This window comes from Octopus sinensis, linkage group LG1 (assembly GCF_006345805.1).
Source record: "Octopus sinensis linkage group LG1, ASM634580v1, whole genome shotgun sequence".
In the NCBI taxonomy this organism is placed as follows: Eukaryota; Metazoa; Mollusca; class Cephalopoda; order Octopoda; family Octopodidae; genus Octopus; species Octopus sinensis.
The window spans coordinates 81847499-81871089 of record NC_042997.1 but is presented as its reverse complement, the minus strand read 5'-3'; the positions used below and the strand labels follow the sequence as shown (position 1 = coordinate 81871089).

Sequence of the window (23591 nt, the reverse complement as noted above, 5' to 3'; positions counted from 1 at the left end):
CACATTACCAGGATGGCGACAAAGTGCAGACGACTGGCTGGGTGGATACTAGAACATTCAACCCAGATAAGAAACCATGATGGTCCTCTGGTGGACATTCGTCCTCAGTCGCCTGGATTACTTCCCAGCTATAGTCACCCACCAGTGTAAAATTAACAGCGGACCTTGAAGCAATCCAGAGAAGATTCACAAAGAAGATCATCTCTTTGCAACAGCTCAGATACTGGGAAAGGTTAAAACAGCTAAGACTCTACTCCCTGGAGAGAAGACGGGAGAGGCATGCAGTAATATATGTCTGGAAGATCCTGGAAGGAATTGTGCCAAATTTTGGCATTGTAAGCTACACCAATGCTAGAACGGGACGACACTGCATAGTGCCAAAGATCCCAGCAATGTCATCACGCATCAGGTCAGCTTCTGCAACAGCCTGGGTTTCAAGGGCCCACAGCTTTTTAATATTCTCCCAAAGAGTCTGAGGAACTTGCACAAAGTAGATGTAGCGGTTTTTAAATCAAAGCTGGACATCTTCTTGTCAAGAGTCCCAGATGAACCTACCTCACGGCAAGAGGTGCAAATGAGAGTAGGTATATCAAACTCCATTCTTCACAAAGTGCCACATATTAGACGAGGTTTGTCGTAATAACAGTGTAGCACAAAACGGCGGTGCATCAGCATGGCCGCAGCTCTGAGCTGAAACTAGAAATATATATATATATATATATATATGCGTGCTACAAACCAGACCTATCAACATACGGAAAGGGTAGCTGCTGAACAACAATATTTTTGTGCATGGCACAAAAGATTGTACAGCAGCTGACCTGGCTACATCAATCTTACAGATGGAACTATCCCCAATACACAAGACCACCACAGCAAATAGACCCAAGGTGGGCACCACTGGCAACAACACACACATCGGTGCTCAGAGGACTGTTAACACTTTGTAACAGGATAAAATTCCCTTTATTGAGAGACCTTGTTGCATGCAATCAAGCCTTATGCATAGCACTTACGGAAACACACCTGAAACCAGATATAGCAAATGCAGAAATACACCTAGCACAGTTTGCTGTATTACGGACTGACAGGAAAGAAAGGAGTCATGGTGGAGTTGCGATGTACATCCGTGACGACCTCACCCCCCCAGGTCCTTTTGTCACACTTAAATTCAATATGTGACACGCTAATTGTACATATAAGACAACTCGGTGTCGTTATATGTGCTACATATCGCCCTCCAGATGCTCCAAATCATGTAGGCAAGTTTGAAAACTGCCATACAAAAATAGTAGTTCTAGTCACATTAGAACAACACATAAGTGTACTTCTTATGGGAGACTTCAATCTGCGCAATGTCAGATGGCCCGAGGCCCTTTCTCTCCCAGGAATAACATGATGCGAACAAGGACAGGTGAAGTCCCACCTGAACCTCAACACTTTGTACATGGAACAAATAGTACTCCAACCAACCAGAGCAGGTAACATACTGGATCTCTGCTTCACAAATAATAAGGATCTCATCCATAATGTGAAGGTTACACCGATGCTACTCTCAGATCACAACATGGTAGAGCTGACCATGTATGGACCAAAGGAAACCATGGACATGCAGCCTACAAGAAACTCTCAGAATCTTTCTAGCTTCAACTTCCATAAGGCAAACTGGAAACAAATTGAGAAAGAGATCTTCAAACAAAACTGGCCTAAATGTCTCTCCTCACCGGACATCGACATGGAACTTCAATAATTCATGTCTGTAATGCAAGCCATATGCTACAAATGTGTCCTGGAGAGAAAGGCCACTGTACACAAGAACAAAATCCCCAGGAAGAGGAAAATTCTTATGAGACGGCGTATAAAAGTTTCAAATCGCCTATACAAACAAATTGAAAGCAGTGAAAAGTCTCACCTGAAAATACAACTGCTGGAGATTGAAAGAAATCTGCGACTCTCCCATAAAAAAGAAAGAGCAGACAAAGAAGTCTGGGCTATAGACAGAATAAAATCTAACCCCAGAGCTTTCTAGAAGTTTACCAAAGAAACAGCTTCAGTGCACTGCAAGATAGGGCCATCCTCGAAAAAGATGGTACACTCACAGGAAACTCAATGAGGATAAGTTAACTACTAAATGAGCAATTCAAAAGTATTTTCACTCCACCCCCAGGACACTTGCAAGTCAGCAATTAAACTGACTTTTTTACTACTGCAGATATAAAAACAGAGGCAGTGATGATCGATTACATCAATATAAAGGAAGACGATGTAATAAGGGCTATAGATGAAATGAACTCAGGCTCAGCTACTGGCCCTGATGGATTCCTAGCAATCCTTCTAAAAGTATATATGCGAGTCCTAGCAAGACCACTGCAGACCCTTTTTCAGAGCTTCCTTGCAACTGGCAAACTTTCAAGAAAACTGAAGGAGGGTAAAATATGTCTTATTTATAAAGGAGGTAGCAGAGCGGAGGCCAAGAACTACAGACCTATCTCTCTGACCTCGCACATCAGCAAGGTCATGGAACGAATAGTCAGAAGAAAACTAATCGCCTTCCTTGAAGAAAATGACTTGCTGCCTGACACCCAACATGGTTTCCGACCAGGAAGAAGCTGCCTGACTCAGCTCTTACAACACTATGACTGGGTACTGAAACAACTGCCCAACTACTCAAATGTGGAAGTGATATATCTCAACTTTGCAAAGGCCTTTCATAAACTTGATCATGGAATGATATGTCACAAACTGCGTGATCTTTGCATTGTTGGAAAATTGGGAGAATGGCTTCATGACTTTTTATCTAAGCAAAAACGAATACAGTTGTGCTCTTGGAAGCTGTAGGGTTACCCGAGCATAAAAGGTGAGCATTATTTGTAATTCAGTGGTACAACAGTGTAACACTTTGCTTTGACATACACTTACATTGATTTCTGCAATGTGGTGCATAAATTGTCAAGTAAATGAGAGGCATCTTTGCCTCCACTGATTCAGTTGCAAAGTGTTGAGTAAAGTTATTTGATTGCAGACCTCCTTTCAGTCTTTTTATTATCACTGGGTCACACATAGTCCCCATATGGTAACATTGATTTCATGGCCTTCCCAGATGAGTGACTGCTTATTCAAAGACATTTATAGATTGTAAATTTATTCTGTCCGGTTACGTATCAGTATAGTGGTTATTTGCAAACTCCAGAGGTGACACTTTCATTTCTCCTTAGCCCTCACGTCACACAGTTGTTAATGTTTATTTCAGTTGGGTCATGCCTTTCCAATTGCTATACATTCGTAACGCATCTTTCGGCTGTGCCTGTCACCTGGATGGTGAGGAATCCTACATTGGGAGTGGTAACGACTAGGGTAGGATAACTGACTGCATATTGTGATCATTCGTCTTTTGGTTTCCTGTAGTTTTGCTCTCTTTTACAAACCCAGTGAACATATATTTCCAATTTCAAACAAATTCAAACAATAGAAATAAGAGCCAAGTTAAAAAGATTATCAACAATTCAATTCTCTGGTTGACATTAAGATGCCCACCCCCACCAGGGGCCTTAACTCTCACATTTTAGAGCTCCATGACCTTCATTTTTCAAGAGCAAAATTTTTTTAACAGGTTCAATAAGACTGGAATTTTGGAATATGCACATAAAAGTCAGTAGTATGAGATACATGTGGCACGATTACAATTTGGGGGGGGGGTAAAGAGGGAAATAACCTTCATCTGCAATTTTGATGAAATTCGAAACATAGATATTCCAGTTCATTACAGAAAATATAACATATATATTCTTCAATTGAATGTAACACGGGCAACGCCGGATATCTCTGCTAGTATATATTTATGTATATATGTGTGTGTATGTGTGTGTGAGAGAGAGAGAATAAGTTCAAGTAGAACATTTCAAACTTTTGGGGAGCCCCAAAATAAATATTTCTAATAAATATTCATCATATTAAAATGATAGCCTGCTAAAGCAAGCAATTAAAATATACCCGTTGGCCAGATTAGTTCATAGTTTATTACACAGATAGACTTGAAAATGCATTAATATGTCCCTGTTTCTCTCCCTTCTTCCCCTTTTACAAGTTATTTGCAAATATCCAGTTAGCTCTCCGACATAGCCTCTTTGCTTTTCCTTCTAGATTTTTTTTTTTTTTTGGTGATACCTTTTTTATGTTTTCCTTTAATTTTTTTTACACTGACGAAAATGGTAATACATACTACTTTAATTATCATTATTATATTTAAGGTTTTTTCTTACATAATTGTATTGCCATTTGAAACGTTCGTATGTGGATATTAAATTCTATTTTGAACTTTTAACATCTCTTCTCCATTTTCATAATTGTTTGTAATGCTTTATATAAGATTTTATCTTATACATACCTATAACGAATTTTTTGCTTATATATATGTAAAGGGTAAAGACCCCCTTCGGTTATGAATGACCATGGGATTGCACCTAGAAAGTTACCCTCCTAGACACAAGTCCGGGCAAGGTTGTTTATGGAAGACCAGCAGTCGCCCATGCATACCGACCTCCCCTCTCCACGCCACTAGTGTTATCCAAGGGAAAGACAAAGGCCGATACAGCTTGGCACCTGTGACGTCGCAACTCATTTCTACAGTTGAGTGAACTGGAGCAACGTGAAATAAAGTGTCTTGCTCAAGAACACAACACGCAGCCCGGTCCGGGATTCGAGCTCACAACCTCACGATCGTAAGCTCGACGCTCTAACCACTGAGCCATGTGTGAGAGAGAGTTTGTATGTGTATGGATATATATATGTGTATATATGTATGTATGTATGTATGTATGTATGTATATATATATATATCACTCTTGTTCTTTATTCTAAATATACAAAACTTTCTAGCCTCAGATTTTAGTAGATGATAAAGGGATAAATAAATTGGAAATGAATTACAACCCTATGACCCCACTATGCTCCATGCTATTCTAAGAAATTATAGTTTGTTTTTCTAAGATACTTTTGCTACATTAGCGACAACATAAATTTCTTCCATCTTACTCTGTTATAATATTTAAGAAAAATTATATTAATGTTCCTACCTGTTGAAATTCTATATATATTTTTTTTGTGCAGCTGAAGGTAGCACTACATTTAAATTGATGTAATGATTGCATTGTTCAATTAGATGGAGCCACTTGAAACGTCCATACTGCATTACAACTTTATATCCTGCTGTTTTTAATTTTGATTTTATTCACCTTCGAGCTAGCTATCTATCTATCTATCTATCTATCTATCTATCTAGATATAGATAGATAGATAGATAGATAGATAGATAGATAGATAGATAGATAGATAGATAGATAGATAGATAGATAGATAGATAGATAGATAGATAGATAGATAAATAGATAGATAGATATAGCTTCCCTCAGATGCGTCGCCACTGCAATTCGCGCATGAAAACGTAAACACGTCGACTGCAATACCGCTGTACGAAAACTGCAAACCTGTGAGTCAAATTCTAATCGCATATGCTTCCATATTTATACAAATCCTCTCTGTATATGTACATTGCTGTTTCCTCTCGGTCTCTTGCTTATACGTCAATAATAATTATAAATACGAAAGAAACATTAACACATGTCCATGACGGTATTCTGTCAAAAAGTAAACGCAATAAAGACGGACCCATAACAAAACGAAAACAAAAACGATTGACAAGTAACCGTGAATACAATGAAATGGTTGATTTATGATTTACACACACTACTGTGCATCACTCGTCCCGAAATACACAGGAATAAACTCATACAGTAAATACCCAACAAAATGAACAAATCCCACAAGTGCCATAGAAGTCCGATACCCAAAAGAAGAACACAACCTGTACTGCACAAGCAACGCACAATACAAAAACTAATACAACAGAAGACACAAACCAAACCCCATAACATACTGATGCAATACAATATTCCCCAAAGGGGGAAAAATAGTGCACACACCAGTACAAAAGTGCAGCAAGTGATGCAATAGAAGGTTACTTGAAGCTATAAGATGTCGAATAATAATATTGGTGATGACGATGGTGACGAATGTTATCATACCTCAGTTTATGAGAGACAAGATTTTACGTAGAAACTCTGATTGTAACAGGAAATGAGGTTAGAACATTAAGGGAAGGCCTCTCGTTCAGCAGTAGTTCAATAAAGATGCAGGCGGATCACAGCTGTTACCCTAAGACAGCATCAGCAGATAATACAGTAAGGAGGAGGAAGTGGGCCAGGATAGTGATGCAGTGTTACTTAAAAAATGAACCTAAAAGAATGGGGTTTAGAAAAGGGTGTTAAAACTTTGGGTAACGAAGGGTATGTTTAATGTGACTGAGAAGAGCTAATGCTTTTAGAAGAAAGTAGATGACAGAATTGGAGGTAGAAAAGATCACAAGAGAACTGGGAAAGAAAGACCAGGCAGTAGGAAAGACAAACAACAGCGTAAGTGATGTAGTTCAAATAAAGAAGAACCTAAAGGAAAAAAATAATAATTGCACTATCAATAAGGAAAGGACAACTGGCACCAGCAATTTAAGTGAGGAAGATGTGAAGATATTAGATGAGTTGCAGGAAGTAATGAGTAAATAAATAAGAAAAAGATTTCCAGCATTAAAAGGTACAAACATAGGGAAGCTGCCAGATATGACTAAGAAACTAAATTCTGTTATTAGTAGGATAGATAATAAAAATATAGTTGACACTAACTTATTGATCTATGCAGTTGCGGTAGTAGTTACTTGAAGATTAAATATTCTACAAGGAAAGATTAGAAAAGAGCAAATGTGGAAAAGGAGACTACAAAATAAAGGGAAGATTTAAAACAAGATCTGAGTAGAATAGTAGCCTGGAAACTGAACAAGTTAGGAAACATTAGATTTAAATCTTCTCTTTAGAAATAATACTTTAATCAAAGAGATAGGATTGGGGACAGTCAAAGAAGAGTTGAAACAGTAGCAGGTAAGCTTTCCAGATATCAGAAAAGAATAGATCAGTATCAACAGAATAGATTATTTGAAACAGACCAGAGGGGATTTTATAACCAAATAAATAGTGGGAAGACAGTATTGAAGATAAGAAATCTAATGCAAAAGAAGCTAGAAAATTCTGGTGTAACATTTGGGATAAACCAGTTAATCATAATGAAGATGCAGTATGGTTAAAGAAAGTGAGGGAAGAAGTAGTGAGTTAAAAGCAGCCAAATCTAAGACTAACATTAATGAGTAAAGTGTTAGGAAAAATGCTGGAATGGAAAGGTTCAGAACGAGACTTAGAACTAGGGTACTGGTTAAAGAAATTTAGTAGTTTACATGGGAGGCTGGGGGAACAACTTCATAACACCAATTTACCGGTGGTTAGCTTATTGTTCTCTATACTGTAGCACCGCTCTGCTGATGGTGTGCATCAGAAAGCCAGGTATTTGGTCAAATAAGGTTCAGGAGGTCAGGACTCAAAGGGTTAATTGAGTAGTAATGCCAGATTGGATGATTAGAGGGAGAACAATACTCCTTATGAAAGACAAAAGCAAGAGTAATACAGCTAGCAATTATAGACCAATGACTTGCTTACCATTAGTAAAGAAGCTTTCAGATAGCATTTACGAGCACCTTGACGACCAGAATTTACTGCCAGAAGAATAGAAAGGTTGCAAGAAAAAAGGCTAGAGGAACGCATGATCTATTATGTATAAACAAAGTAGTCCTAAATTAAGTAAAATATAGAAAGGAAAAATCTAACAATAGCATGGAATAGATTATAAGAAAGCCTATGACATGATCCTACACCCATTTTGAGTATATTCAGTACAGCAGGAAGCATAAGATAACTTAGATATTCAGCAGCTTTTGTAGACAAAAACTGAATTAACAAAACCATACAGAAGAACTAGGAAGGAATACAATATGAATGGAGGACTCCACCAAAGAGCAGGAGTAGCAAGATTATACTTACCTAGAAAGGAAGGTGGAAGAGGGTTGATATCAGTAGAAGACTGCTAGAGTAGATATAGCTATGTGGGTAATAGTGAAGTTTATTAAAAGCTGCTAGAGTCACAGTAAGACATAGGGAAATCAAAACCCCAAACGAAGTTAAAAACCAGAAAAAGGGACAAAAGTTATCTGTCAAACAGGAGAAGAATTAGCATGGCAGAATCTCAAAGATAGTTGCAGCAAATAGTAGTGAGAAAGGTTATGGTTGCAGAAAGGAAAGCTGAAGAGGGAGACAGAAAGTTAGTTAGTAGCAGCACAAGATAAAGCATTAAGAACTAAGTGGATTAAAGCCAAAGTAGATACCCAATGCAGATTATGCAAATCAAAAGAGGAAAGTGTTACTTATGTAGTAAGTGAATGTAACATGATGGTACAGAAAGAATACAAGAAAACAGTAATCCACTGGGAGTTGTGTAGAAAGCTAGGATTTGAAAATACTTATAAATGGTACGAACATGAACTTAGTATGAACATGAACTAGAAAGTAAGAAATATACAATGTTATTGGACTTTAACATTATGACTGACAGAGTAATAGAAGCTAGAAAGTTTGATTTAGTAGTAGTAGATAAAGAGAATAGGAAATGCTAGATAATTGTAGAGTTACCTCTTCCGTGACTTCCTTATTCGACTTTCTTAGGGCTCTCTTGAACGTATCGGCAAAGTGCTCTGCTTGTCCATTAAATTTGGGATGGTATGGCGCAGTAGTTACATGTTGTACAGCGGACATTTTACAAAACTTTTTAAACTCAAAAGACACAGATTGCGTTCCATTGTCAGACACTATTGCGTCTGGGACGCCGAATCTTGCAAACTGCTCCTGTAGAAATTTTCTCGCAGTTGAGGAGGTTGGCTTTTTACACTAACAAATTTCTGGTCATTTAGAGAAACTATCTACTACAACTAAGTAGTATGAACCGCCTAAGGAACCAGCGGTTCTTGACCACGGAACATCTACTTTTGGCCAAGGTTCACTTTTTATCATAGGTAATTTTGCTGCTAGGGTTAGGGCACATCCTCTACAGCCTTTCACTAAATTTTCGATTTCTCTATCCATTTTTGGCCAGTACACATAACTACGCATTATAGCTTTCATCCTCGAAATACCAGGGTGCCTAACATGGAATAGCCTCAACATTTTCTTTTGTAATGTTTCAGGAATTACTAATCTCTGTGCATACATCAATACGTCATCACAAATTGAGTATAGGTTCACATCTTGGTTTCGCTTCGCACTAATCCTGTTCCTATTTACTTTTCCTGTCCACAGTATTCTTTTCATTTCTTTTATGACTTTATCCTTGTCTACATTTCGTTTTATGTCTTCTAAGGTTACTGATAATTCGCGTATCACATTCCCCATTACTTTACTTTATTTCTCCTTCTGATATTAATGCTGCGATTACCGTATCTTCAAATGGCTTGTAGTGTTTCGGTATCAGTCTGGACAAACCATCTGCATGCCCTAGTTTTTTTACGGTAAATATTCCATCTTGTAATCATAATTCAATAATGTAGTGCCCCATCACTGTAGTCTATTTGCTGTGTGTTGATATTCCTTTTTTATAACTGTATATTGAAAGTAGTGGGCGAATAAATCTATGGAATTTTTTCACACAGAATATGATTGCTAACGCTTCCTTTTCTATATGGCTGTAGTTCCTTTCAGCTAGTAATAACGATCGTGACGCATGGGCTATAACCTTTTTACTCCCATCGTCATATTTGTGCAGGAGCACTGTTCTTACGCCGTAATCGCTCGCATCTTTAACCAATAAAATATTCAACTTCGGATCAAAATGCGTTAACAATAAGTTCGATGTGAAAATGTTTTCTTAATTTGTCAAATACCTTCTAGTACTCATCAGTCCAGCACCATTTTGTATTTTTCTTTAACAAATCATTTAGCGGGGCAATTGTGTATATTAGAAATGTAAATTTGATAGTAATTTACTCAACCCAAGAATGCTTGTGGCATAGTCACATTATTCAGCATAGACATATTTTTTGTCGCAGCTGCTTTGGCTGGATCCAGTTTCCGTCCATTTTTATCTACTATCTGGCCCAAGTATTTAATTTTTTTCAAATAGAGTTCACATTTTTCTTCACTTAACTTAAAACTGTATTCTCATTTTTTTTTATATTCTCTTTACGTGTTCTACATGTTGTTCATGTGATTTGTTTTCTATTAGGATATCGTCTAAATAGGCAATAGCAAAATCACAGTCAATAGCATTGCATCCATTACGTACTGAAATATGGAAGGAAAGCCGTTTAAGTTTAAATTAAGCCACGGTGTGTATTAATGATTAACAAGTGTGAGCATTCTTCTTCTGCTTGGATTTATAGATATGCCCCTGAGAAGTCTAATTTTGAGAAGACTTTACCTCCGTTCAATTTTGCTAATACTTCATCAGGACTCGGCAATGGGTAGTTATATGAAATTAAGCAATCATTCAACCCCGTTGAAAAATCTGCCCAAACTCTTATCTTATTATTTTTCTTTTTTGCGTAGACCGTAGGTATTGCCCAATCTGAGTGGTCCGTCTTCTCGACTACTCCTAGGTTTTCAAGTCTTTCAAATCCTTTATTTACTTGTTCTAGTGCCGCGGACGGTACATTCCGTTTTGACTTAAATACAGGTGTTGCACTTTCTTTTACTACAATTGCCTTTGTTTTCGTGCAGCAGCCTAGTTCATCCGAGAAAATATCTGGAAATAAATGTTTTATTTTTCGTTTCAACCCCTCAGCCGCATTCCAACCTTCGACTGAACCAACTATATTCCCATACAAGACACTTTTGGGCGTATTTCACAAAATGAACAGTTCCATCCAATTTGAGCTGAATAAATTTACTGAATTTTTTAACACGTATACTTTTGCCGTTTTCATTTGGTCACGAAATGTCACATTACACAGAAATTCTATAAAATATAATCTTTTACACGTAACACTGTGTGTTACTGTTTTAGATTTACTTAATTTTGGCTTACTTCCAAGTTTCTTCATTCACAATGGTAATATCTAGTGTCTAACTGCATTTTTACTCTTATATTTTCAATTTTCACATTTACGAATTTCCTCTTTGTCACATTACAATTTTCTTTCAACGACATCTAGTTTATTCTTTTTTCTTTGTTCCAACGTTTGTCATGGTTTTTCAGTGTGCTTTTACACATCCAATTTTTCCATAACGGAAACATTCTGCTTCCTTAAATGGGCAATTTTTTCTTAGTTGTGGACTTCCACATGCAAAACACAAGTTTGTTTCCTAATTTTTGTCCTGTTTGTACAGTATTTTAGTACACACTTGATTTCTATTCTGCCTGTTTCGCACTTGTTTCACTTGGGAGCAATCTTTATGTTCAATTTTCTCTGTCATGTCTTAAATTTACTATTCTATCACTCTTCTGACAATTGTTGTAAGGTTACAGCTTGGTTTTGTTCCAGCTTAGCTAGAATTCTTGTTCTTATTTCTGCATCTTTTTCTGCAGTTTGTTCATGAGTAAATATCAGGCACTTAAACATATCTGAACTTATCACATTCTCTGTTAACTCTACCAGCATATGTAACGTGGTCCTCCTCGTTGTTCTTTCTTTGGTTCCAACTCTTCCAGTGTGTATTGAGCAACGAGCTTTTCTTGCTATAACTTTTACTCAATAAGCCTATTGTATTTTTAAAGTTTATGCCAGAAGGTCTTTTCGGGAGTACGTAATTTCTGTAACGCTCATGTTCTCCTGCTGCCATATTCCTTAGAATTAGACGCGTTTTCATATCGTTGTCCCAATTTTTGCACTCTTTATTGAAGATCTGTTCGTATCTTCTATAGTACGCCTCGAGGATAACTCCTTCATCTGGTTCATAGTTAAATTCTGTTACTGAGTTGGCAACATAATCTGACGAGAACGTCTTTTCAGCATTTTTGACGACTTGTTATTGCAGCATATGTTGCTGTAAAAGTATTTGTTGTTGTTCTCTCAGTTGTTGTTGTTGCTGTTTTTGCAACTCGATCAAACCGGTCAGCAGTTTTTCCATAATTTTACAATTTTGTACTACATAAAATTCGCTCAAAATGCTCTTGTGAGTTTCGTAATTCCTTGTGAGTTTATTTAATCATCGTGAGTTTGTTAATTTCTTGTGAGTTTGTTAATTCTTCGTCGCCACTGTTGTAATCTTCTTTTGGACTATTATAACGTCCACTCAGGTATAGCCGTATAGTTAGACAAGTCACTATCTAATGACTATCTACCCAACTGAGTGTCTCTCAATATCTTACGTCACAGTATTTGTACTATCACATACTACTCACTATGTGGGAGAGGTGCCCCATTATTACTATCATTTCCATAACAAACTGGTACTTATTTTATCGACCCCGAAAGGATGGAAGGCAAAGTCGGCCTCAGCGGAATTTGAACTCAGAACGTAGTGGCAGACGAAATATCGCTAAGCATTTCGCCCGATGTGCTAACGATTCTACCAGCTCGCTACCTTAATAATAATAATAATAATAATAATAATAATAATAATGATAATAATAAATTGATGTATCAATACCGGCTGATGACAACGTGTCTCTAAAAGAAATGGAGAAACTCTCAAAATACAAAGACCTGGAAATAGAGGTAACTAGAATGTGGAATCTGAAAACAGAAACAATTCCTATCATAGTAGGTGCATTAGGCATGATAAAAAAATATTCAGACAAATACATAACAAAAACACCAGGACTTACAAACACATATAACATACAGAAAATTGCACTACTAAGCACTGCACACATCCTACGCAGAACACTTTCCATACAATAACCATCAGAGCATCACAACAAATCACAGCACATACCCAAGGCACACAGAGCTGCGCTCGGTAGTGAAGTGAAAGCACGCTATAAAAATAAAACTACTGAATAATAATAATAAAATAATAATAATAATAATAATAATAATAATAATAATAATGATAATAATGATAATAATAATAATGATAATAATAATGATAATAATAATATAATGATAATAATAATAATAATAATAATAATAATAATAATAATAATAATAAAATAATAATAATAATATAATAATAATAATAATGATAATAATAAATTGATGTATCAATACCGGCTGATGACAACGTGTCTCTAAAAGAAATGGAGAAACTCTCAAAATACAAAGACCTGGAAATAGAGGTAACTAGAATGTGGAATCTGAAAACAGAAACAATTCCTATCATAGTAGGTGCATTAGGCATGATAAAAAAATATTCAGACAAATACATAACAAAAACACCAGGACTTACAAACACATATAACATACAGAAAATTGCACTACTAAGCACTGCACACATCCTACGCAGAACACTTTCCATACAATAACCATCAGAGCATCACAACAAATCACAGCACATACCCAAGGCACACAGAGCTGCGCTCGGTAGTGAAGTGAAAGCACGCTATAAAAATAAAACTACTGAATAATAATAATAATAATAATAATAATAATAATAATAATAATAATAATAATGATAATAATGATAATAATAATAATGATAATAATAATGATGATAATAATAATAATGATAATAATAATAATAATAATAATAATAATAATAATAATAATAATAATATAATAATAATAACAATAATAATAATAATAATAACTGGGACTTCTGAATTCCCATGCTGTATTCTCCATAAGTATAGGCCTGTTTTTCGAAACGTTTTCTATATTGTAACCTTCTTCTTCCTCGTGATCCGCCTTTTAGTGATAACCTTTTTCTCTCCTTTCTTTTTCTTTCTCTCATAGTCGTATATTTGTTGTTTGTTTTCTTCAACACATTAGCAACACACCCATCTTTACTCGCGTGTGATGCGCCCATCCTACCTATCCACCCCTCCACCACAATACTGTGTATACAGTTGCACTGTGAGACACACATTCTCTTCTCTACCCCACCCCTTCCACTCTCTCTCCCCATGATTTCTTTTTTGGTTACGTGGCATTCACTAACACCTTGACTACACCCGGGAAATGAAGCGGCAACCAAACCACAAAACTCCACAATGCGTATTCCATTAAGAGGGTGCCTCCGCTCCCTATTTTATTGTTTCTTTATTAGTAATACAGCCAATAATGCCATTACTGCTTTGATAGCAGCGATAGTAGTAGTAGTAGTAGTAGTAGTAGTAGTAGTAGTAGTAGTAGTAGTAGTAGTAGTAGTAGTAGTAGTAGTAGCTGACATTAGGTAGGACAGTGCTGTGCTTGAAAAATATCGGAAAAGGCAATTCGGTAGATATCCTGTTTGCCACTTATGCGGAAGTTATTGACTGGAATACTCGCAGAGTCAATATACGAACATCTGGAAAAAAAAATGGAGTCCTACCACATGAGTAGAAGGTTTGCAAGCATAAGTGCAGAGGTACCAAAAATCAATTCCTGATTGACAAAACTGTACTTAGAGACTGCAAGAGGAGGAAAAGTAACTTAACCATGTCATGGATCGACTATCGTAAGGCGTACGATATGATCCCACATTCTTGGATTATGGAATGTATGAAACTATTTGGTATTGGAATGTATGAAACTATTTGGTATTGGAATGTATGAAACTATTTGGTATTGGAATGTATGAAACTATTTGGTATTGCACCGTCGGGGGAGGTTATGAAGCAGATAGAAGAGACAGTCCATAAGTACTTGGGGATTTGGGAAATAGATAAATTGATGGAGAAAGAAATGACAGAAAAATTTAAGGTGGAGTACTTGCGCAGACTGAGACTAATCCTTAAATCAAAATTAAGCGGACGGAATAAGATTGAAGCTATCAACACCTGGGCGGTTTCACTCCTTAGATATGGATCAGGGGTAATCGTATGGACAGTACACGAACTAAAGAGCTTTGACAAAAAGACAAGGAAATTGCTAACTAGATATGGGACACTCCACCCAAAAAGTGACACAGATAGACTGTATGTACCAAGAAAAAGAAGGGGAGAAGACTTATTGGATGCGAACACAGCATTAGAGTAGACGAAAACAACATAGCATGGTACGTAAAAAATGCCACACAACCGCTATTATTAGAAGTAAGAAGGTCAGGCTCGTGTAGGATAAAAGATTGCAAAGATAAGCTCTGTACAAGAAATTGAAAACGAATGAAACTGAAAATAGGTGGGTAAAGAAAAGAATGCATGGTCAATTTCATAGGGATGTTGAAGATAAGACAGACAGAGAAAAAATATGGCTGTGGATGACTAAAATTGATTTAAAATCGGAAACGGAGGCTCTAATCTGTGCTGCCCTAAGCACTAAGAACAAACTACATAAAATACAGAATAGTCAACACATCAGAAAGTGATAAGTGCAGAATCTGTGGACAAAATGGTGAAACCGTATGGCATATTACCAGCCAATGTACGCCACTAGCCCAGAAGGAATATAAGAGACGCCACGACCATATAGCCGGGCTTGTCCATTGGACACTTTACAACAAATATGGACTTGACAGAACAAAAAAATTGGTACGACCACAAACCCGAAGGCATCGTCGAAAATAAAAATGCAAAGATCCTGTGGGATTTTATGATTCAGTGCGACCATGAGATAGAGGATAGGAAGCCAGATATAGTCTTAATTGAGAAAGAAAACAAACTATGCTGGATCATAGATATAGCATATCCAGCTGACAACAAGGTATGCGATAAGGAAGAAAGAAAAGTCGAGAGATATGACAGGTTAGCTTGGGAAGTTAAGCAGTTGTGGTCGATGAAAAAGGTAGCAGTAGTACCAATAATTATCGGAGCCCTGAGAACAGTGAGCAAAAATCTCGAGAAGTACATGGAACAAATAGGGGATGCGATAAGGGCGGAGCACTTTCAGAAAACAGCCCGAATACTCTGGAAGGTGCTCGAAAAATAAGTTGTTACCTTAGTTCACTGGTAGTGAACAGCTGATACAGTAATACATCTCCAGCGTTAGAAGCTGTGCAAAGTCAATAATAATAATAATGGTAATAATAATAATTATTATTATTATTATTATTATTATCATTATTATTATTATTATTATTATTATTATTATTATTATTATTATTCTATGTTTGAGTTTTGCTTTATACTTGTACAAGTTGGCTCCAAGTCTCACCCAGAGACCTCAAGAGACAACAGGTTGGAAGTTCATGTTGTTGTTACGCCTAGTGTGCCATATATTTTTGGGGTGAGTTTTTGGTGTTGTACTAATGAATGTCTAAAAAAAAAAAAATTTTTTTTTTTTTAAACCGAAAATTATGTTTGTTTTAAACCTTGAGATTACATAGAAAGTATTTTGCGTAGGATATGAGCAGTTTCCATGAGCACTATCTTTTGAATTTCTGCCATTTTGGGGTTTCCTAGTATCTGAGTTAGGTAGCTATCAGCCCCTTTTGCTATCATTCCCAGGGCACCTATGACAACAGGTATTGTTTTAGTCTTCAGGTTCCACATTTTGCTGATTTCTATTTCAAGATCTTTATATTTGCTCAGTTTTTGGTAGGTCTTGACAGATACGTTTATATCGATTGGGACAGTCATATCAATGAGGAGGCATGTTCTTTGTTTGAAGCTTTCAATATGATGTCTGGTCTATTTGCATCTATCTTTCTGTCGGTTTGAATGGTGAAGTTCCAGAGGAGTGAGATGTGGTCATTTTCAAGCACTGGGGGTGGTTTGTGTTCCCACCAGTTTTTTTCATGGGGCAAATCCAGGTTTTTGCAGATTACCCAGTGAATATATTGTGCAGCTCTATCGTGTCTGTTGAGATACTCTGTAGGCGCTAGAAGAATGCACTTGGAGACCACATGGTCAATGGTTTCATTTTGTTGCTGGCATATTAATGGTACGCGAAATGTGCTCGATTCGAATATCACTCCCCCTGTTTTAAATTCCGTGTTTTGTGTTACGAGGACCATCAGTTCCTCGTTGTCCCTTCTAATGAGTACGAAGTTGGGTGTTTTGTGTTGGTGTTGTTTAATCTGTTTGCTTGACTGTAGTGGTGATGGTCTTGTTGTTTCTGTTGTGTCGGTGTGCGCTGTGAGTGTGCTTTCTGCAGTTTTAGATATTTGTGTGTTTGTTCTTGTGTCTGTTTATGTTGTTTGCGTTTGGGGGATTCTGGTGATGGTGATGGTGTTGGTGGTATTGGGGAGATGTTTGCGTGGGAGGTGTTTGTATTTTTTATTGTGGGTGCTGTTATGCTTTGTGGAGATTTTCTTTTGCGCTTTCTTGTTGCTTTTTGAGGCCTTTTGGTTTTCCTTCATTTTCACTACTGGAAGATGAGGGTCTGTTGCTGTGTGTTTATGTATGTTTATATTTTTGTTTATGTGTGTGTTTTTGTTTGGTGCGGGGGTGGGAAACCTTTCCTCGTTTCCCCCTAGGGTGGTTGATATCTTTGGTGTTGCTGGTGGCCTTGCCGTTGTTTGTGGTCCTCGTCCCAGCGTAGGCAGCAGTGGAGGCCTTTGACCCTTTGCACTTTTTACCAGTTGGTGGCAGCAAACTCGTAAATGAGTAGTTTTTCCACAAACGAAGCAATGCGCCCTTTTGCCCTCAGTTATTATGTGTATCACCGTCCAGTTCTGTAGACATATGCGGTCCGGGATTTTTTTGGTTTTCGGGCCTGATCTGGAGAAGTATCTCCAGGTCAATCCCAGACTAGTCCTCCATGGCAGTTCTTGTCACCTTTATTGGGACGGTATCCGTCCCCGCCACAATTATACATCCTAGAATCCACCACATATCAAGTCCTGGTGGGATCCTAGGAATGCGGACACGTGATGTGCGTTTTCCCATGTGGGAGGTGTACATACTGACTTTGCTGGTTTTGAAAGGGGTCATTGAATGTTTCATAACAAGGGCTTCTGGCTTAAACAGAACTGAAATGGTGCCGCATTGTACTCGCTATGTACTCGGTGTCATCCCTGTTGCACCCCAATGCCGCTTCAATATCTACTTGGGCTATTAAAGCCACTCTTTTCGTGTCTGGTGAGATGCATTTGGAAAGTACCATACTTTTCTCAACTGCTTCAATTGCCTCTGACGGAATAATTAGGCTGGGCCAGGTTTCTTCTTGTTTAATCAGTTCCCATGCCTGGGTCAACATTTCATCTCTATTTGTGAGGTCTACGGTAATACGGTCTTTGCTCTTCGCTGCTGCTGCCGCGAACGTGTTTTTGTTGTTGGTAATGTTCTCGTTGTTGTTGTTGCTGCAGCTGTCGTTGTTGCTGTTGTCATTTTTGCTATTTTTGTTGCTGTTGTTGCCATTGTTGCTGCCACTTATGTTGCTGTCTCTTGCGTTGTTGTTGTTGCTACCACGACTACTATTGCTGCTACTGCTGTCACTGTTGCTGCTGTTGTCACAGCTACCACTGTTGCTGTTACTGCTACTACTTCTCTTACTAAGAGGTTGACTTTGTACTGTTCCAGTCTCGTTTTTCTTCTCCTCTTCACCTGTATTATTGCCAATAACGGGGGAAGGGGGGGATCTTCAGCAGTCAACAGAATCGTGGGATGGCCAGATTCTTGGGACGGGCAGTTTTCTTTTTTCTCAACTCTTTCGAGACGCGCTTCGCCATCTTGTTGAGTTATGTTTGATTAAATTAAATGTCCATCGAAAATTAGTAACAGGTTCTTGGTGTTTCTATTGACAACTTGGAATAAAATGAATAATGCAAAAAAGCACCAGACCGGTGTAAATGTTTTAAGCTGCGCCAACCTGGAGCGTTTGAAAACACGTTCTATGTATTCCGTTGTGAATAATAATAATAATAATAATAATAATAATAATAACTGCCCTGATGCAGTATCAGGCAGTGGTTCTCATGGCTTCTCATCTTAACTGATTGGAAGTGTTATCATGTACATATTTTGTCTTAGTATAAAAGATTAGCTACAGCAAATATTCTGCTCAACACCACAAATTTAATAATAATAATAATAATAATAATAATAATAATAATAATAATAATAATAATAATAAGGAGTTATAGTAATAATCGTGTAATTATAATAGTGAACAAGTAAATAATAAGCTATAAGGATTAACGTGTAGTGTTGTGCAACCGTTGAGCCGTCGGCAGCTAGACTGACAACTCTACTAAGCTTGCTTAGTGAGGAGGATGGATTTTCGACATCCTGCAGGATTAAAAATAGAACCCGACAAAGGGCAAAGGGCAAAGGAACTCAGGAGAGTCAATGGCCATTCCGAAAACAGATAGATAGAACTCGTGAGCCTTGGTTGGCAGTCTGTCTAGGAGATGGAGCACTCTGATTTAAAAACTGGGATAGATAGGACAACTTAGCCACAGTGATAACAACCTGTCATGCCTGGGATGAAAGCGAATGAACCGTGAATCGAGACGTAACTCCGGAGCAATATTTGGATGAAGATACGGGACCAACCGACGTTCACCTATCTCCTAGTGAGAATTATGATCATGGTCCCAACACATAGAAATGCAAAGGGAACAGGCCCAACTTATGGGTAGTAAGGGCTTTGCAGACTTGGTTGACAATCTAACTAGAGATGGTGTCTCGAAAAAAATACCGGTAGGTGGATAACCTTAAAACACAAACCTCAATGTTGAGTGAAAATATCTAGTACAAATGTATTAAATAATGGTGTTAATGAGGCTGGAACCAAAGGTGAAAGCCTTTTGCCCAGCAGGTGTCCTGTGGCTGAGCAGCGCACGGCCGGTCATCATCCAGACTGCTTATACACAAAGCCAGAGGCAGAGAAGAAGGTAGGATAAGGTGGTAAACCGGACGGTAATTGAATGCTGGATCAGAAGCGAACCCAGTTGAAGGGAATTCCAATAACGCATGAAAACAAAATGGAATGAAATAGGGCTCTTCGAGATAAATGTGCAACGGCTAGCTGACCAGGCAAGAGCAATAAGAGCAAAAGAGTAGTTAACAGATATGGAAATTGAAGAGATGAAAAGGGAAGTGGAAAACAAAAATAATACTTCACCAGACAACGTGCCCAGCTAAGATAGAGAAATTAATGGCGGCTGTGAAGACGTAGAGCAAAGAGTAAATGCATTCTCAGCAAATGAAGCAGAAGTAATGGGAAGAGCTATATCGCAAGAATACGATGATGACCAACAAGACATAGTGAGAATGTTGTGCTGATATATTAGAGAAGACCAATATCAATCACCACTCCACCCTACCCAGTCTGAGGTACATTGATTGACACAAGCTCGAAGTTGAAACCAAAAAGATAGATTCGATCCAGACGAGAAATATAACTGAAACTAACAAAATTATTTGGGCTGCAGCTATGGTTGCTACAGACAGAGTTGGATATAAAGAGAACAAACAGAACGTGAAGAACCATACTGGCGTAGACGAATTTGTGAGAAACAAAGTTAAAAAGACATTTAGGACAAGTTGATAGGTTGAAAAGGGTAATTGCAGAATGAAAGCATAGGAATAATGGTGGAAAGAACATATAGAATAAGAGTTAAAGGGTATGATGTGATATTGGAATAACTGAAACAAAGAGTAGTAGCAATCAAAGCAAAACTGAATATGACAATAGAACAAAACAATTCAGGCAAAACAGATTGTTTGAAACAAATCAGAAGAAACTGTTTTAGGAACTAGAAAAATAATTTTTAAAAAAAACAGTAAAGGAAGTTCCCAGATTGGAAGAGCCCAGGACCGGATGGGGTCCAAGGTTATTGGATGAAGAAGCTGAGAGAGCTGTATGAAAGGATAGTACTTCAGCTAGATGAGTACTCGCAGGCAGGCGCAGTACCCAGCTGGATGACAAAGAGAAAGACATTGATATGTGCCAAGGATCCTGAAAAGGGTAATGTTGCATCAAACTTTCTACCAATAACGTGTCTTCCGCTATTGTCAGGTGCTTTGGCCGGTGAACTGTATAGATGCTTAGAAAAAAGTGTACTGCTACCAATTGAACAGAAGAGGTGCCGAAAGAGGAACTGGGAAACGAAGGATAAGCTCTTAATTGATAATCTATTTATCAGGAACTGCAAGAGAAGACACACGAACCTGAGCATAGCGTGGATTGACTATCGTAAAGTATACAATATGATACCACACTCCTGGATATCAAGAACAATAGAAATGTATGGAGTTGCAGAAAACATGAGGAATCTTATATGGAACAGCATGAAATAACGGAATTGACGGCAGAGAATCAGGTATTAGGAAAGGTAAAAATCAAGAAAGGAATCTTCGAGGAGAAAAGTGTGCCCCCATTGATCTTTGTGCTGGGAATGATCCTCTTGAGTGAAAAACTGCAGAAAACAAAGTTGTGACATTATCTGGAAAGAGGTAAGGGAAAACTGAACCACCTGCTATTCATGGATGACTTGAAGTTGTTAACAAAAAGTGAGGCAGAACTGGACAACTTAGTCCAGTCTGTGGGAATTTTATCCAATGATACTAAGATGGAGTTTGGACGAGGAAATCTTGTCAGAACAGAAGGCATATGGATGCCAAGTGGTAAAATGATGAAGATAATTCAACCTCAATCCAGTTATAAATACTTGAGAATACTTGAGACGGATGGAATTAAACACAACGATATGAAATAAAAGACAAAGAAAGAGTACCTGCGGCAAGTGGGAAAAATATCGGCTTCAAAACTGAATACCAGAAACCTAATTTCGGCAATAAATTCGCGCGCAGTCGCAGCAATTCGGTATAGCGCTGGAATCTTGAAGTGGACAGAGGAGGAGCTAAAGGAGTTGGACAGAAAGTCAAGAAAGCTCCTAATGTTGCATTGAGCCCATCATCCACGTGTAGACACTGATTGACTATATATGAAGAGAGTAAGTGGAGGAAGAGGACTGATAAGTGTGGAAGACTGCGTACGTATTGAACTCAAGAGCTAAATGAGATACCTAACCCAAAGCAAAGAAACCTTGCTGGTGTCAGTTAGGAATGAGGGAGTACTGAAAGCAGAGAAAAAAAGGAAAAACAAAGGAAGAAGTACTAAAAGAACATGAAGAAGAATTACACAACAAGGGACTTGACAATCACTTCCATGTAGCCACAACAGAAGTCACTGGAAAACATGCGAGATTGGCTGAAGAAAAGAACACTAAAAAAGAGAGAGAGAGAGCACTATACTGGCAGCACAAGACCAAGCTTTGGCCACGAACTGGAGGGTCAACCTTAGGAATGAGCGAGTGTCTCCACTGTGCCGCATCTGTAAACAGAGTGGATGATATCATTACCCATATCACGAACGAATGCCCTAGATTAACCCCAAACCATTACAAGTTGTGGCGACACGATCAGGTAGCGAAAGTACTACATTGGAAACTGTGCGAAAAGTGGGGGCTAGAGAAAGGGAAGACGTGGTATGAGAACAAAACGCAGAGAATTGCAAAGTCGGAGACTAGAAAAATCCTCTGGGATTTCCCAATCCAAACAGGTCAGGTCTTAGGGCATAGCAGACCTGACCCAGTGGTGGTCGACAAGATGTACCACATGTATTATATGGTTGATGTTGCATGCCCCTTTGACCCAAGAATAGTCAAGAAGGAAGGCGAAAAAATAATACAACCCTCTTAAGTATGAAATAGTCCGGCTATGGAAAATGAAGAAGGTGAAGATAGTGCCAATTATTGTTGAGTCCTTGGGTACAGTATCAGAAGACATCAAGGGGAATATAAAGGAAATTGGAATAGAGTAGTCAGTAGAACTGTTACACAAGGTTTGCCTCTTTGGCGCAGCCATAATAATTAGTGAAGTACTAGATAGCTGAAAAGAATGAATAGCATGGTTGTAGGTAGCAAGCCGTTATGCATCTAAGACTCCAGAAAAATAATAATTTTCCCACAAGGGCAGCAATTTTGGGGGAGGAGATGAGTCGATTACATCGACCCTAGTATTCAACTGGTACTTATTTTATCGACCCCGAAAGGCTGAAAGGCAAAGTCGACCTCGGCGGAATTTGAACTCAGAACGGAGCGATGAGCGAAATACCTATTTCTTTACTACCCACAAGGAGCTAAACACAGAGAGGACAGACAAACGGATTAAGTCAATTATATCGACCCCAGTGCGTAACTGGTTCTTAATTTATCGACCCCGAAAGGATGAAAGGCAAAGTCGACCTCGGCGGAATTTGAACTCAGAACGTAATGGCAGACGAAATACGGCTACGATTTCGCCCGGCGTGCTAACGTTTCTGACAGCTCACCGCCGTTATAGTAATAGTCTTTCTACTGTAGGCACAAGGTCTGGAATTGAGATAGTGGACTAGTCGATTTCAGCGACCCTAGTGTTTCACTGGAATTTAATTTATCGACCCCGAAAAGATGAAAGGCAAAATCGACCTCGGCGGCATTTGAACTGATGGGCGAAATACCACTACGCATTTCGTCCAGCATGCTAACGATTCTGCTAGCTTACCGCCTTAATAATAATATTTTCCAATGGAAGCACAATGCCTCAAATTTGGGGGAAATGCGTAAGTCGATTACATCAACCCCAGTACGCAACAGGTACTTAATTTATCGCCCCCGAAAAAGGAAAAGCAAAGTCGACCACGGTGGAATTTGAACTCAGAA

General features: G+C 38.2%; 1 long non-coding RNA gene across 1 annotated transcript; it reads left to right on the top strand.

Annotated features, from left to right (window-relative positions):
- The first annotated feature begins 220 nt into the window (after nucleotides 1-220).
- LOC118766288 lies at nucleotides 221-15897 on the top strand. Its single transcript, XR_005002203.1, has 3 exons — nucleotides 221-232; nucleotides 6299-6304; nucleotides 15820-15897. It is a non-coding gene; the product is annotated as an uncharacterized LOC118766288 (long non-coding RNA).
- Nucleotides 15898-23591: the final 7694 nt, after the last annotated feature.